Source organism: Pseudorca crassidens, chromosome 6 (genome assembly GCF_039906515.1).
Source record: "Pseudorca crassidens isolate mPseCra1 chromosome 6, mPseCra1.hap1, whole genome shotgun sequence".
In the NCBI taxonomy this organism is placed as follows: Eukaryota; Metazoa; Chordata; class Mammalia; order Artiodactyla; family Delphinidae; genus Pseudorca; species Pseudorca crassidens.
In genome coordinates, this window is record NC_090301.1 from 85,527,071 (window position 1) to 85,544,339 (window position 17,269).

The window sequence follows — 17,269 nt, forward strand, 5'->3', positions numbered from 1 at the left end:
TTATATTCCATACAAATTTTAGCACTGTTTGTTTTATTTCTGTGAAAAATGCCATTGGTGTTTCAAGTGTACTCTAATTACATTTAGAGCAGGGAGTCATTGGTGTGACTGATTTTGAGCCCAGAAAGACATATAAGATATGTCTCTATTGTATAAGTTTGTTCTCCCTTCAGTATAGAGACAAAAAATTAGACCTGACTCGGAATGTTTAAATGGGTTTAATATTTTAATAATTCCCAAATGTAAATGGTCTTAAAAGGTAAATAAAATGAGCAAATGCTCTGTACATTTTGAGTTATACTGATTCTTACAGTCAAAGTTTACTGTCTCAATTTCCTCACTTCTCACCACCCCATCCTATGGGAACTCTTCCCTTGGAGGTTACACGTGACATTTTTCTTGTTAATTATACTAGCTCTGACTTAATGTCTGTTCTCCTCGACCTTTTTGCTGCATTTGACACTGTGGACTCTCCCCACCCAACACCGCCTACCACCCCTCATAAATACCCATTACTTGATCTCCTTGACATTTTTGTCTTCCCTGCTGACCTTGCCACCAGCCTTGTCTACCTCACATCACCTCCTGCCCAGATTACCACCCAGGCTTCCATCTGGTCTTACAGGTTCTAATCTCCCCTCCTCTAATCCAGAATGCCACAGTGACTAATCTTCCAAATATCTGGACTTTAACCTGACCTCAAAATCCCTTCTTACCTACAAGAACTTGCTTACCTTTCCAGTTTCATCTCCCTCACTTTCCTCCTGGCTCTTTATACTCCAGAAACACTTGGTCTTTTTTAGTCTCAAGGACACTAAGCTTGACCCCTCCTTAGGGCTCTGCAATAGCTAACTCTGTCTGAACTGCCCTTCCCCAGACCATGCCAAGACTGCTTGTTTCTTTCATTCAAGCCATTGTTTAAATGTTCCTCAGAAACATCTTACCTATTTTCCATACACTTATATTGACATCTCACATTTTATTTTCTTTGGAACAATTATTACTGTTTGATAATTGTGTATTTATTTGTTCCTCTCTGTCTCTCCTAAATGGAATGGAAGCTCCATGAGAGCAGGAACTTTTTATTTTACTGCTTTACCTCCAGAACTTAGAACATGCTTAAAGGTTAATGAAAATTTGTTAAATGATGAACAGTATCCATCATATCATTTCCAATTCATTCAACTCTGTTTCCCACTATTTCTATATACGCACACTTTACAGTCCACCCAGGTTGTTCTCACTATCCATGGAATGTATTCCCTGTTGTGTCAAGTGTGTTGACATTTTTTCTCCAACCAGATTATAAGCTTATGAAAGGTAGAGGCCCTTTTATACTTTTCCAGCCCTCCAGGCCTAGCAGAGTGCCGAACAGCATTTGGTATGTATTTAACACTTATTGATTTATTTCCAGCTGTAACATTATATACTGCACTACCGAGCACTTTTACATCAGTGGGGCTGAAACGGAAGTAAAAATAGGTCGACCATAAAACACCAGCAAAGAGCCCATGACAGAGTAAGAGATTTTTTTCTTAACTTCTAATTTGATTTGAGCAGCAAACTAAAGTTTTCTGGAATGAGGATGTGACGAATGGGAAGGTATACCTTGGGAAGTTTTGTGCTTCCTTCTCTAGCAATTGAGAGCCTGTACCACTGAGGGCCAACCATCTTCCAACTCTAAGGTGCTAAGGTCTATGTATACTGTTGTTGACTTGCCACAAACTTAAAGTCATCTTGGACTGCTTACTGATCTTTGATCCCTTACATATAACCACTAAACCCAAGTCATTTCCTTAGTGGCATTTATGTCTACCATTTCTTTTAAAATCCCACTTGCTACTTCAGAACCTGACAAGGTTATAGTCTCCTGTCTCATCTTCACCCCCTCCCCCTGCCAAATTCAAAATGATCTTCCATTAGATTAAATCTAAATTTGTCAGGCTCAAATTCAGGTCTTCTACCCTATCGTTTCAGCTTTGTTTTCTATTGTTTCTAAGTGAACCTTCTGTTTTAATTCATCTGATCTCGTACCTTTTCCCCATTGTTAGCTTGCTCATTTTTTTCCCAATGCCTTTGTTCAAGCAATTTCCTTTACCTTTTCCCTATAAACAAATCCAAATTCTACATTTCCTTTGTTGTCCTTTAAGAAAACTTCCCTTGGGACTTCCCTGGTGGTGCAGTGGTTAAGAATCCGCCTGCCAATTCAGGAGACATGGGTTCAAGCCCTGGTCTGCGAAGATCCCACATGCCGTGGAGCAACTAAGCCCGTGCTCCACGAATACTGAAGCCCGTGCACCTAGAGCCCATGTTCCACAACAAGAGAGGCCACCACAATCAGAAGCCCACGCACCGCAACAAAGAGTAGCCCCGGCCCACTGCAGTTAGAGAAAGCCTGCACAGTAACAAAGACCCAGCAAAGCCAAAAATAAATAAATAAAATAAATTAAAAAAAAAAGCTTCCCTTAATCTACATGGTTAATTTCCAATTTAAAATATGAATTTTATAATTGAATCCTTTTCTACTAATGGTGAATTGTTGATCATTTTATGTTTCATATTTTACACCCCCCCACCCCCCCAAGTAATGTTGTAATTTTCTTGGCAATAGGGACTTCATAATTCTTACAATCATGCACAGCTCTTGGCACCTCCAAGGATGAATGTGTTTGGTTGGGACATGACTCCAGAGGCCTGGTCAGAATTGCCTGGAATAAAGGTGAACCCTGACCAGGTGAGATGGAGCTTGGGCAAAAGGAATTCTTAAAACCAGTGGATACCTTCCTAATTAATGCCAAGTATGATTTCATACATCACTCAGACCATGTAGGCGGAACGGCAGAGTTAAAGACCTCTGATGCTGAATAGCTTTATATAACTGGTAACTATAAGCCAGATGCTGGCAGCTATGTGAGACAGAAGATCTGAGTTTGAATTCTGGCTTTGTTTCCAATTAATCTGGGCAATACTCAGTAAGCGATTTACTTTCTCTGGGTGTCAGTTCTTCAACAGTAAAATGAAAAGATTAGACTCCAGATGATATTAAGGACTAGATAAGTTAATTAAAAATTGTATGAGTCATACCTCAATGAAGATCCTGTGTGCCGCAACAAAGACAGGACGCAGCCAAAAAAATAAGGAAAGTAAATAAATATTAAAAAAAAAAGTTGTATGACTATTTCCATAGCAGTGAAATGGCAGCCATAGCCTTTGGAGTTCTTATGCTTATTCCATGGGATAGGATTTACTAGTCTTGTGTGTTGTTAGGAACACTCACTTTCAGCTTTTGGCATTTATACTTTTCTGTTTCCCAATTTGTGTTAAAGTGTATGGACAGATGATTGATAAGGTTTTCACATGCTTATAATGCTGTTGTTCAGTTCAACAATGGTTTTAAACTTTGAGGGTCTTCATAGAGCCCGAATTTTGTTTAGAATGGAAGATAGTTTTAATTCTTCAATTTAAGGATAATATGTTTACTCACATAATTTAAAGCAACTTGTGGATGTAACTTTAAAGGCCTAATCAGTTTCCCTTATTTTGGTATGTCTCTCAACTCATTTCCACATCACAACCTAACTCTTCCAAGTTGCAGTTTTAAAAATGAAGTTTACCAGACTTCTAGTTACATTTGCATCTTCTGCCTTCTTCTGACTCATTTAACCCACAAGCTCCTTCCAAATACAAAATCCTTTGATTCGGAATCACAGAAATTTAAATGTGGAAGAAACAAATTCCTCCTTTTACAGGTAATTAAACGAGAGACCTAAAAGATCCTGGTGCTCTTTCTACAGACTATGAATTTTATAAATAAAAGAACTGAATTGAGATTAGGTTGCAGGGAAAAACAGGCAAAATTTGTGGACTGTAAGACCCAATAGAAATTGTGTTAATTGACATTTTATCGCAGAGAAAGTATGGATGGGAACGATGAAAGTCAAAGATTGTCACCACTGCTATCGCTCTGCTTTGTGATTTTTAACTACTTGGGTGACTCTTGAGGCGATTGGGGCTGCGCACATACCATTAACTCCCAAACTGCATATGAACTATTTGGAGTAGTGAGAACAGAAAGGACGCTCAAAATGTAGGTAAAGGAAGGAACGAGCCTGTCCAGAGGGTTCTGAGGGGACCAGGGGGAGGGAAATTAGGACGCGTTGGCCAAGCAGGTGCCTAGGAGGTGCGAGCTGCGCCTCAGGTAGCAGTGGCAGGGAAGAAGCCGGGTACGTGGCTCCAGCAGGCCAGGGAGGGGAACGGAGACCGGGGAGAGAAGAGACCGGCGGGAAAACTGCAGGAGGAAACCGAGGCTGACCTAGTGAGCAGCGAAGACCTTCTAGAAGGAAGGAGAAGGCACCAATGCAAGCTTACAACCAGACTAGGGATTAGGGAAAGAGTATAAACAAGCGTAAGGGTAAGACGCGGTGGCTGACTAGAGATGGGAAAGGGCGCGCGGGGAGGTGGGAGGCGAAGTGAGGTCCTAGGTCAGTGAGCAGGTGAGGAGAGACTCGGGGGTTGTGAGCGGAGGTCTCGCGGCTCGCGAAGGCGGGAGCGTCTGCTGAGTCAGAGACCCGCAACAACCTGGCCGCGCAGGGGGCGGAGTGGTGAGCGCGTGGGCGGGCCGGGAGGCGGGGCCTACGCCTGACGCGTCCCGAGGCCGCTGCGGCCGCGGGCCGGGCGGGGCGGCGGCGGCGGCGGCGGCCGCGGGGGAGGGGCACGGCGTCAGCGCGTCGCCGGCTGGGCCGCGCTGGTGGCCAGGAGGGAGAGACTAGGAGGAGGAGGAGGAGGAGGTGAGTAGGCTCCGGGCTGGGGAGCCGCGCGGGCCGGCGGGGAGGCGGGGAGCGCGGCCCCTCCCCTCCTTGGCGCCCGCCTCGCGGGGCCGCGCGGCTTGGAGTTCCCAGAGGGGCTGCGGCGGCGGCGGCGGCGGCGCGGGGAGCCGGGGGGCGGAGCTGAGGGCCGCGCGGGCGGCGCGCTTCCCGGACGCACGCGCTGCGTTCGCGGCGCCGCCGTCCGCTCCGCGCCCTGAGCTGGGCACCCCGGCTGCTGTGTCTCATTCCTGATACGCGCTGGCCATTTTCTGACCTTCTTTTCTTGGGTTCTGCGCGCCTTGCGGGCCGGCTTCCCGCAGCCAGCGCGCCGCAGCCGCCTCGTCGCGCGGCCGGTGAGGGTGGCTGGGGGCGCGTCGCCTTCTCGCGGGGAGGAGGTGGGGCCGGGCTCCCGGCCTTGGCCCGAGGAGCGGAGGGGCCGCCTTGCCGACCACGAGACTGCCGGGCCAGTGGTCCCTCGCGCCGCGCGCCGCCAGGTCTTCCTGAAGGACCCTTTGCGCCTGGCCCCATTATCGCCCTAACTCTCCTGACCTCAGCAGCCCCTTAGCGGAGGCTAAAGACCTCGCTCACTCTGCGCTCTCCCCGCCCCCTTCCCTCCTCTGAAGATCCCGCATATACTTATTTTAATCGGGACCCAGGCAGTCTGTTCGGGCGGGGGAAAGGTTCTCTGAATTTGTCCTGTAAATCCAGCCGTGTACCCAGCAGCGAGGTTGCAGTACTACGTTAATTTAACCTTTAGTCTAGAGGGAGTTCCTTTTTTTTTTTTTGGTCTCTCCTCTCTGGCAAAGGCAACTTCTAGAGTTTTCTGAGAACTGTACTGCATTACATTGTCTTTGAGATAATTCTTAAGTTAGCGCTTGGAGGCAGTGTGATGGGAGGTTCAAAGAGAAGGCTTTACACTTTTTCCTCCACCTGTATCACAGTTTGAAATGGAAAACGTGCGTTGACGGTGATTTTCCACACCAGGTGGGTTGCAGAATGCAGCCCCCGTGAGCCGTGGCTCTCCTTGGTTATTGGGTGCTACCCCTGAAGTTGATTTTAAAGTTCAACAGAATGGTCAGGTAAAGGAGCTGTTGAAAAGAAATCCAGTATAATTCAATAGAGCCATTTTATTGGATTCTATTAACCTGTTTAACCTTAAGCTAGAACATGGCAGGAGTTTCATGTAGGAGCCCACGTACCAAGTGCAATATTGAATTTTAATTAGTGCATTCCAGGTTTGATGTGGAATAGATTCACATTTCTCACTGCCTTTCATTATATATTTTCCTTAGGATCTTGTATTTAAGAAACAGTTTTAGTATTGGGGGGTGGGAAGAGTACCCTTTGAATCATGAAAGTTTCTTTGATGAACTTGAAAACTGGGTAGGTAAAATGTGAACCGTGATACTGAGATAAGGTAGGAAACTGAATTTTATAGCATTACCAATTTGAGAAGTTAAGAAGGCTTTTTTACTCCTGTTTTGAAACCGTGTTGACAACTTAATCTGAAAGACTGCAGAAGTACAGAATTTTCTGTTTGTGAGGAAATTCAGCAGTTAACTATTAATTATTATTAATAATTAATTTATTGCAACCCTATAATTTTGCAGAGTAAAAGTAATCCAAGTTTCCTGAAGAGATTTAACATGAACTGAATAGAACTAGTTGACTTAATCGAACACCTAGGTAGATCATTCATACCTCCCCAATGGATATTTTTGTACCAAAATTTGTTTTGATTTTGATGTCTTAAAAACAAAAAGCCAAGTTATTACTAACGTTGAATTTTTTCCCGGTGTTTTGAGTATATGCCTTAGTTTGTGATTTGGAGTCATTAGATCAAATGATACAGATTATATTTAGGCAATCTTTACATTTCATCAATTGAAACAGTACTTTCCAGTTTGTTTGAATTTAGTAACTATTTTCACTTCGAGAATGTTTATTCATATTCTTGATTCAGATAGTCTGTGTCAATTCCAGCAGGTTGGCATTGCAAGAGTCCTAGGGTTATGGTGTATGTAACCTTGATATTAATTAGGAAGAAAGGTCCTGTAACACATGGAGTCATCGAATTCCAGCATCCTCAGCTCCCTTTTGGTAGTGGTCCTCAATGCAGAAGTCCCCAGGTCCTTGCTGGGGTAGGGTGAATTCTTTGCATCTCCCACTCCAGTGTTTACTGCAGGTGTCTAGTAGATACTTTTTGGCTTGTGTGCATTTTCCCTGGTGTGGCTTCATGTAAGGTGGGCTGTGTTTTATTCATCTTTGTATGCTTCATGTCAAGCGAAGTGTACTTTGTAATGCTTGTGGTTTTGTTGGGCTTAATCAAATTTAAGAAGGTAGCAGAGTGCTTGGAAGTCATGAATCATGATATTATAAACTTGAAATACCTCATTTCCATTTTTGTGTTGAATAGATACTCTGTTAGGCTGAATTCCAATATTGAAAGAAGTAGCAGGTATCTAATATTTTAGATAAATTGAGGCAAGAGGTTAACATTGAGAATTTTGTTCTTTAATGTACATTACCCACTGTGAAATTGGAAAAGGACACCATTATTTAAATTTTTTGATAGGACACCTCAGTTGAGCTAAAATAATACAAATTTTCCACTGGAGCAAAGTTTGAGAATTGTGAATTGAATGACCCTAATTGTTACTGTACGCCACGTTTTAAGGCCTTGGTTTCACTTTATAAAGATATATTTTTCAGTACATAGACTTCTGGAAGCAGCATGACTTACGGAGTTCAGACTCCTGTGGTAAAAAGCTGTCTTGAAATGATATTTTACACAGTTTCTGGCTGATGCCTTGTGCTTCATGGTGGTGATAATGAAAACAAACAAACAAACCCCAAACCAAACAAACCTTACTGTATTTTCTTTTTCCCTTAGGCTTATATTCTTTCTTTAATAGATTATTATAGTGTGCTTTGTTTATTAAAAAAAAATTACTGAGGAAATTTTTCAAGCATTTCTTTTGGAAAGTACCACCACTCCACCCTTTGAATAGCCTTGGCAAGTAATGTTTGGGCAAATGCAGGGCCATTTCCATAGTGTGATTCCTATTTGAGTATGTTGAGTTATATGAATAATAGTTTTCATAGGGACATCATCTTTGGACTACATGCATTTTTTTTTCCCCTCATGACACTATTACTGAAAACAATTGTACAGTACAGTATGATAGTGCTTAATTTGTAGGGGGCAAATAATTTCATATCTATCATTGCTGGTTCCTGTGTCAGTCCCAGGCTACCTGGCCCACCCACTGCCTGTTCTGTCTTTTCCACCCACTTCTTGAATTGATTTTTAAGACTGAAAATACCTTAAGATCCCCAGCCTCTTCAGGAGGTGGGATCTGGAATTATTCTGGTGCCCTCGGCATCCATTGCTCACAGAGGTTTGGTGTCTTACTATATCCTTGGCATGTACTCACTTTGACTGAGTTTCAAAATGAGATTCTCATTTTGAAAAATGCTTTCACTCATCAGGAGTTTTGAAATATATGGCATAAACATTTTAGGGAAGTATGTGTGAAGCATCTAGAATATATTAATATAGATTTAGATGGAATTAGTTTATAGAATCAGACAATTGATAAGAATTAGTGAGACTGTCTAGTCGTTTTCTCCCACACTTGAAGGTCACACTTAAGTCATTTAAACTCAAGATTACAATTTTTTTGAGTACTTATTTTTAAAAGTGAAGCAGTTCTGCAGTATTTCCTTAGCATAAAATAATCCATAGAGTTGATATATTTCTTTTATTATTCCTTTTTGTATTCCAAATCCCTTGTGGACCTGGAACCTTGTCTTGAGCCTGCTCCAGAGCTCTTCCTCTCCTCGCCATCCTCTCTTCCTTCAGGGAACTTGGACCTGGTCTTGTCCATGGTGGACGGTTGGGGTCCTATTTCAACTGGGGCAGAACTAGCAGAGTCAAGATACCTTGATACTGCTTCTCAGACTCACACTCACTGGATTGACTTCTTAGGTACTGAGGACAGGACAGCTGAGAGCTGGGCTCTTTGGCTGTTATAATTTCAGCTTTTCTTGAGGGTCAACTTTCATTTGCATCTGACGCTAGGACACCCTGGTCATCCAGTCATTATGTAGATCCCCTTCCTGACTACCCTGCTCTTGGTTCTCTGCCTTTGTAGCTGAGTTACTTACTGGGTGATTTCTATCCAGTTTCAGTGGTAACTAATTATTTTCAGGTGTTTGATTTTCTAACCAGGTTTTCTCTCAGTTTTGAGCTTTCATTTGACCAAGTATCTGTTATACTTTCCCATAGCACATTTGTTCGTTATCTGTCTTTCTTTCTAGACTGTGTGTACCCAGAGTGTTGGGACCGAATTTGTGCTGTTCCTGTTGGTGTCCTCAGCACTTAGTACAGTACCTGGCACATAACAGGTGATAAATAAATATTGATTGGATATAATCAATAGTATGTTATCAGTATGGGAAACCAATTTTCATATAGAAATTGAGAATTCATACAAGAAGTTCAGACATTTCATTGCCATCATAAGTACTAGGGAGTCTGTATATTTTAAATTACAAGCATATCCACATACAAAATAGCATCATTAGTCATCTTGCAGGGAGTTTATTTAAGAAGAAAATGTATATAATTTTCACCATGTATTGTTAGGTGTTGCACATTTCTGTTTTTCTGGAGTTTGATTAAATGTATATTATTTTATATTTCTTACAAATAGAAGTTTTATGGCACTATAAAGAAGTGAATTTAATGGCCCTATTTTTTTTTTTTTTTGCGGTACGCGGGCCCCTCACTGTTGCGGCCTCTCCCGTTGCGGAGCACAGGCTTTGGACGCGCAGGCTCAGCGGCCATGGCTCACGGGCCCAGCCGCTCCGCGGCATGTGAGATCTTCCCGGACCGGGGCACAAACCCGTGTCCCCTGCATGGACAGGCGGACTCTCAATCACTGCGCCACCAGGGAAGCCCTAATGGCCCTATTTTTGTGCATTAGTAATTATATACTAAAGAGTAAATTCTCATTAAGAGGCCCTTAAATGCCTGCTCATAAAAAAAGAGAGACCTCTTTGATTTTGTTCTCCATACAATCCCAGTTATTGTATTGAAGCAAGTCATCAAACTCTTTAGTAGTCTAAACCTTTAATTTGGTTTCAGAACAGTAGTCATGTATTGAATACCCAAATTACCATGTCTTTAACAAGTAATGCAGACACTTATTAAAAAAGTAATGACCATAACTTTTCGTGTAGAATTTCTTGTGCTAATTTTTTAAAGAGGACTGTTGAACTGCATTCCCCATGAAGGCCAAAATGTCATACTTTAAAGGACAGTGGAGTATACATTTATGTGTAGAGAGGAGGGGGTGGTAATTTTTGTAGTGGAATTTTTAAGTGGATAGTTTACTAATTATGTTGAGGTAAACACTTTACAACTCTAAGAGGAAAACTTCAATTATCTGAATGAGATGAGGTATGTGAAATTAATTCAGATAAGTGGGGGAATCCTTAGTGTAAATGGTGCATGTCAAGGGCCATGACCTCAATCTTGATTTTTATTTTTTCTATGTATCTGTCAGCTGGTTTTACCTTACTAGATTCTGATTCTTTTTGATCATGCTGGGAATCATTGATGGAGGAGGTAAAGTTTGCTCTATAATTTTTTTTTTCTTTTGCCACAGAGGGAATCCAGAATATCGTATTCTGTGACAAGTATAATTGCTCATCTCTCGCCTGTACTGCCTGCCCTTTTAGGAGGTACACCACAGCCTCCCATTTTGTCACCTTCCTGTCAAACGTCAAATGTGTTTGGGGACTCCTTGAGAATACACTTGATTTGAAATTAAAGCCACACTCCTCTGTCCAGTCTCAAGATGTTTTCCTGCAAGTTGTTGCAACAAGTTGTGGAGGGTGAATTGAGCTGGATAAAACCTTGATTCTTTTCCTGTCCCCCTTGGGCTTTAATATTTAAGCAGCAGTTTGCACTGTAAGCCCTTGAAATAGAAACAAGCATTGGGGCATAACCCCTGACCTTTGCAAATCCTAACTTGAAATGAAAATTTTTGTGATTGATTAGAGTGTTTTAGGAAAATGATTTCTGCTGCCATTTACTAAGGTTTGCAGCATTCCTGGGCTCCTGGCATCTGAAAGTTATTGTGCAATCTGTAGATAGTCTGTGTAGCTGTGGTGACATTTTCCTCTAGGCTTTGGTTTTTTTGGTATGTTTTGTTTAAGCAGAGGTAAGCTCATCTTAGCAGCAGAGGTGTGTGCTATCTGACACCTCTGTAAGTGAATTTTACTTCTTTCTTCAGCATTACCTATAGATGCTTTACTTAAACCACCTCAGAACATGGCTCTTTATTTTCAGCATCACCAGCTTCCTTTTCACCTCTTGGTCTTTGAGATACAAGACGGTTCATATCATGATTGCCTTGGGTAGAGTGGATATGATATCAGCAAGCTCTGTATACAGACCTTGTGAGCAATTTCTAGTTCATTGCCTGAGACCTTCTTAAATACATGCAGGCAATATGATTGAAGAGTTTAGGCTTCAGGGTCAGTCCAAACTGATTTTGACTCTGTACCATTTATGAACAGCATGTCTTTGGGGGAAGTTAGTTACTTCTCTGGGTTTCAGTTTCCTCATATGTAATATAGGAATAATATCAGCTTAGTGTATTGAGTTTTTTTTTAAAGAGTAATCTTAGCTGTATTGATTTGTTGTCATGTGCAGATAAGTGTTCAATAATGTGAATTAATGAACTATCTGGATCATACACGATTTTAAAAAAAAGTAGATTTTGTTCCATTTGATAACAGAGATAGTCAAGTAAGCAAGAATTATTCCAAATAGAGGTCTTGCACAGTTGACTTTGTTTTTCTTTTATTCCTATAACTGCTTTGCTATTATATGTTTTATTTATTTATTTTTATGTCTTTATTTTTTATTATTTTTTATTGGGGTAGAGTTGTTTTACAATGTTGTGTTAGTTTCTACTGTACCAAAAAGTGAAGTAGAGTTCCCTGTGCTATACAGCAGGTTCTTATTAGTTATCTATTTTATATATATTAGTGTATATACGTCAATCCCAATCTCCCAATTCATAACCGCCCCCCTCCCTGGCCTTCCCCCTCTTATTTGTTCTGTACATCTGTGTCTCTATTTCTGCCTTGCAAACCGGTTTATCTATACCATTTTTCTAGATTCCACATGTATGCACTAATATACGATATTTGTTTTTCTCTTTCTCTTTTGAAAGTACATAAGACTTTTGCAACAATCTATTTATATACAAAGGATATACCGATATGTGGGATAGGGAAGCAGAATGTGGAGTGTACTTGCTGGAGTAAGACAGACTTGGATTTGAATATAGATCTAACATTTGAGTAACCTTGGGCAGGGTTCTTTACTTTTTTGATTAAAACTTTTCATCTGTAAAATGGGTATTAAAGTTTAAAGAGTTAAAAAGGGAAAAAAGGATAATAAAAAGATTGTTAAGACTTAAGAGATCAGGTACGTAAAATATTGAGTAAAGCTGGAATCCATAAATACTGATAATTTTTATTATGACTGGAAAAGTGGCTTTACTTCTCTGAAGTAAAGAAGCTTCCTCATCTGTAACATGAATATGTGGGAAAATTAATAGAGTTATTATGAGTATTAAATGAGATAATACATGTAAGAACTCATTAAATGTTAATTGCTGGGCTTCCCTGGTGGCGCAGTGGTTGCGAGTCCGCCTGCCGATGCAGGGGACGCGGGTTTGTGCCACGGTCCGGGAAGATCCCACATGCCGTGGAGCGGCTAGGCCCGTGAGCCATGGCTGCTGAGCCTGCGCGTCTGGAGCCTGTGCTTTGCAACGGGAGAGGCCACAACAGTAAGAGGCCTGCATACCGCAAAAAAAAAAAAAAAAAAAGAGTTAATTGCTACTGTTATTTATATTATTATTAATTCAGTTTCAGAACAAATTGGACCAATTTTGAGTCAAAATGAAAGAATTCATACAGATACTTAATATATTTTTTATGTTGGGGGATATTTACTATGGATTTGGGGATGGCAAGTTATCATTCATTAGCTTTCAGTGTTTCCTTAAGACAGCAGTAGTTCTGAAGTTGTGATATACAGGCCTTTTGGGGTCACTGAGACCCTTTCAGGGCGTCCATTAGGTTAAAACTATTTTTATAGTAATACTGTTTGCCTTTTCCACTGTTTTTACATTTGCCTTGCTGATACTAAAGGAATAGTGGGTAAAACTGTGGGTATCTTAGTAGATATTAAATGGCAGTGGCACCAGGGTGTACTAGTAATCATTGTATTCTTCACTACCACGCATTCACTGTAAAAAAAAAAAAAACAAACAAAAACTCAAAAAGCCAGTTTTACTTGAGTGTCCTTAATGAAGCAGTAAAAATTATTAGTTTTATTAAATCTTGATCCTTGAATGCATTGTTTTAATATTCTATGTGATGAGGTAGGAAATATGCAGAAGGCACTTCTGCTACATATCCAGAGTACATTGTTTGTCTCAAGGAAAACCCTTACGTGTTCTTTTGAGTTGTGAGCTGAGCTAGCCGTATTTTGCATGAAACATCATTTTTACTTGAAAGAATGACTACCAGACAAACTAGGATTATTTAGACTTAGGTATTTGGCAGTGATATTCTTGAAAACGAACACAGTGAGACTTGTCACTTCATGGCAAAACAATAGACAATATTTGTTGCTGATGATAAAATTTGAGCTTGCTAGTGAAAATTAAAATTTTGGAAAACCTAAGTCAACTGCTGTGCTCTTGTCAGCTTCCCAGTACTTAAAGAGTTTTCTGATGGGATGGGTGGTGATATTATGAATGTGAGTTTTTGCTATGGTATTAATTATGTCAAGATTTTCAATATTTATATAACTCAATGAATGAATATTTTCAAAGTGATCAGTGTTACAAAATTATGGTAAAAGGCCCTTATAGAAAGCAAGTAACAGAATACAAAAGCTTATGTGATATTAGATTTCATATTACAGCTAACCGAAAACTCCTACTTGTCAAGTTTTGGTGTAGTATCAAAGAAGAACATCCACAGTTATCTGAAAATGATATTAATATTAACATATACTTTCTTTCTTCTCACTGCATATATGTGTGGGGCTATTTTTTTTCATGTAGTTCAATCAAAACAATGTATCACAACAAATTGAATGTAGAAGCAGATATGAGAATCCAGCTGTCATCTATTAAGTTAGACATGAAAGAAATTTGCAAAAGTTGTAAAACAGTATTATTTTTATCACTAAGCTTTTTTTGTATAATAAAGTAATTTTTCATAAAATATATTCTCATACTAAATGTCATTAAAAATTTTAAATGAATCAGGAAAGCAGAACATATTTTGTCACAAAACTGGAACTTAATCATTGTCTTGCACATTCTAGAAATGGAAACTATTCTATTTCATTCAACAAATACTTGCAGAGTGTATGTGAATAAGCAGTTTCCACGTGCAGGAACTCAGTGTAGGTAGGGAGATAGATGTCTTCATTTTCAGATACTAACAATTCACTGAAACAAGTGCTTTAATAAACATCTGTTCAAAGTTGCATATTTTTTTCACCAAAAAAAGATAGCAAACTAAATGCCATTTTATAACCTGAGTTTTTCCCCCTGTTAACACTATAGAGCAAATCTTTTTTCATGTTAATGTTTATAGATCTATGACATCATTTTATAATAGTGAAAAATTGGAAACAACCTAAATGTCCCATGGATGGGAGAATCAGCTCAATTGTGTTGCATCTCATATCAATTTTTAAATTAAATTATAAATCACGCTTTAAAAAAATTTAAAAAATAGTTAACATTTTCGCCTTTAATTCCTAATATGGTAAATATTGCTAATTATAACTCATTAACAAAAGCTCTTGGGAGTCCTCAATTTTCAAGAACACAAAGGAGGCCTGATACTAAGAAGTTTGAGAACTGTTTCTTTAAGGAATGGTGGCTAGAGTCATCAAATGAACAAAGTTCTAAAGTTTTAATATTTTGCGTATTTCTTTGAAATATGGACTACATACCTCTAGTTTCTTTTCCTGGTTGTAATGATATGTTACTGGATGGAGTTCTGTGTCATTCTCCAAGTAGGCAGAAGGTTCCTGTGTGTTTTTAAAGAAGATTTTCATTTTTATTTAAGATCGCTGCTACCTATATTGTTGCTACCCAGAGATGAGATAATGGTTAATGGTCACTTTATCAGCGGATTCATTCTTGATACCACTCTTTTGGTTGCGAGCTATTCATGTAGTTTTAAGCGCTATTCACCATGGCAGGCTACTTAAGGGTTGTAGTGAAATTCACTTTGCTGAAAATAAACTGCCATTTTCTCTGAAGTCTTTACACTAGGCTAATCTGTCTGCTGTGAAGTCTTCCTGACATTTCATAGCTATTTTCTAGATGGTCAGTCCACAACTTGTGAATGTGTTTGTGAATTAGTTACTTGCCAACAATATAATATGAATTACAGATGGGTTCCATAGTGCCATTGATACTATGGGCAGAGCCTCATTGTGGATTATTAACATCTTTCTTTGGGGAATTATATTCTGACTCCTAGAAGTCTAGCCAAATAAATTACTCCATTGCAGTCCAACAGTGGCAAGAAACCCCCTTTTCCCGCTTACAATAGAAACAGGAGTGCTAAAGCTTTAATAGAAGCAAGAGAGGCATTCTGAAGCAACGCTCAAGAGACGCAGGTTATCCTAGGCACCCCAGGTGGGTAGAAAGGGTGGTGAGTAACCCTCTCAGGTGAAGCAGGTGTAGAAACTTTGGGTCAACCAGCAATGGTGGAGGGAAGAAGAAGGGATATTCTAGATACTGCTTGCAGGTGATAGATACCCTTTTGCGGCAGTTGCTAAAAAAGTAAGGGATGGGTAGTCCTAGGTTGGGAAATCCATATGTATAGAGTTTTGTTGTGTTGTGCTCTTACGTTTGGTTATCATATGAACTGAACTCAAGAAATAGAACAACAAGCCAGTTGGGAAGGTTGAACTCATAGATTTATAGGCCAGAGGTTTGAATGTAAAAGGAAATGATGAACTCCAGGGGCATTCATAATCAGAAAGAGCAGTGGAAGCCAGGAGGGTGTTGGAATATGCAAGCTGTTCACAAGGGCCCCAAAGAAATTCACGTTACAGGGTGGCTGTTAGGGCAGGGGTAGAACTGGTGATCAGCTGGCACAGTTCAGTCAAAGAATGCTGTGACTCAGCCTGCTGCCTTAGGGTCTCTGGTAGGAAATATAGACTTTTAAGAGTGGTATCCATACAGGAAACCTGTTATGGGGAATGGTGGATATAAAGCAGAAAGCAAGAACCAGGAGAACCTGTGCACACAGATGAGGCCAACTTGGGAGAACTAGAATTTGACCTGAAGTTGAGCTTGTCTTATTTCTGCTCAAGGGTATTGTTTGACCCCTTGGATTGAGGCAAGGCTGAGCCAAAGTGGCAAGCAGAGTGACCATAGCTAGCTGTGTGTAGTGGAGTGACAGACCTGCCCAAGAAATATTTGTTAAACCAATGGATGGAAGTAAGGCAGGGGAACAACTGGGTCATTACACTCATGTTCTTCATGCAACAGACACTAGGCACCATATTACCTACCCACTAAATATTCTCTAGGCTAGGGTTCAGTAAACTTCTTTTTTAAAGCACCAGATAGTAAATATTTTAGGCTTTATGGGTGATTATGGTCTCTGTTAAGTTTGCCATTGTAGTGTGAAAGCAGCCGTAGAAAAATCCATAAATGAATGAGTAGCTATGTTCCAATGAAACTTTGTTTATGGAGACTGGAATTTGAATTTCATGTAATTTTCATATGTCGCAAAATATTGGTCTTTTAAAAAAACTTTTCATCCATTAAAAAATACAAAATCCATTCTTAGATCATAGCTGTGTAAGAAAAGGCAATGGACTGAGTTTTGGGCCACAGGCTCTGATCTTTGTTTTAGGCAAATAAATGACTATCAGTTGTGATGCAGAAAGCATCATATTAGCATTACTGAAACAGATGTTCTCTAGGACAATGCTGTTGGTGACACTGTCTTGTTTTATAGGTGACACTGATACAAATCCGTTCAAGAATTTAGATGTGACATCTGCAGCAGGTTCAGATCTCTCAGCTATAAGACAAACTGGATACTTCATAAAGATTGTCATCTATTATGCACAGAGAGCCAAAATCCGTTACTGAGATTGTCTGGGTGAACTGCCTGCTGGGTCCAGTGATGCACTAGTAGACAGAGAAGTTGAAAAAGAAGGCTGGCATATTCTTTGGATGACTGGCAGAATGTGACACCAATATGGCATCGAGCCCTACTGTGATTCCAAGAACTGCATGACTAAATAAAAATGATTTTTTTGGCAGGGGTGGTTCAAGTAACTTTGATCTTTACTTGGGGAATGTGTAATGCATTATCATTCC

At 40.2% G+C, this 17,269-nt stretch overlaps 1 protein-coding gene across 17 annotated transcripts in view; it reads left to right on the forward strand.

Moving 5' to 3' along the window:
* Positions 1 to 17,269, forward strand: part of GTDC1 (glycosyltransferase like domain containing 1) — a 493,504-nt gene that overhangs the window by 46,436 nt on the left and 429,799 nt on the right. For 15 of the 17 annotated variants that reach the window (XR_010944469.1, XR_010944472.1, XR_010944471.1 and 12 more), the window contains exon 1: positions 4,680 to 4,787. The exons of the other annotated variants lie outside the window; for them this stretch is intronic. The gene's annotated coding sequence lies outside the window, so the exon portion shown is untranslated. Of the gene's footprint in view, positions 1 to 4,679; positions 4,788 to 17,269 lie in introns of those variants that run through there. 17 annotated transcript variants of the gene reach the window in all.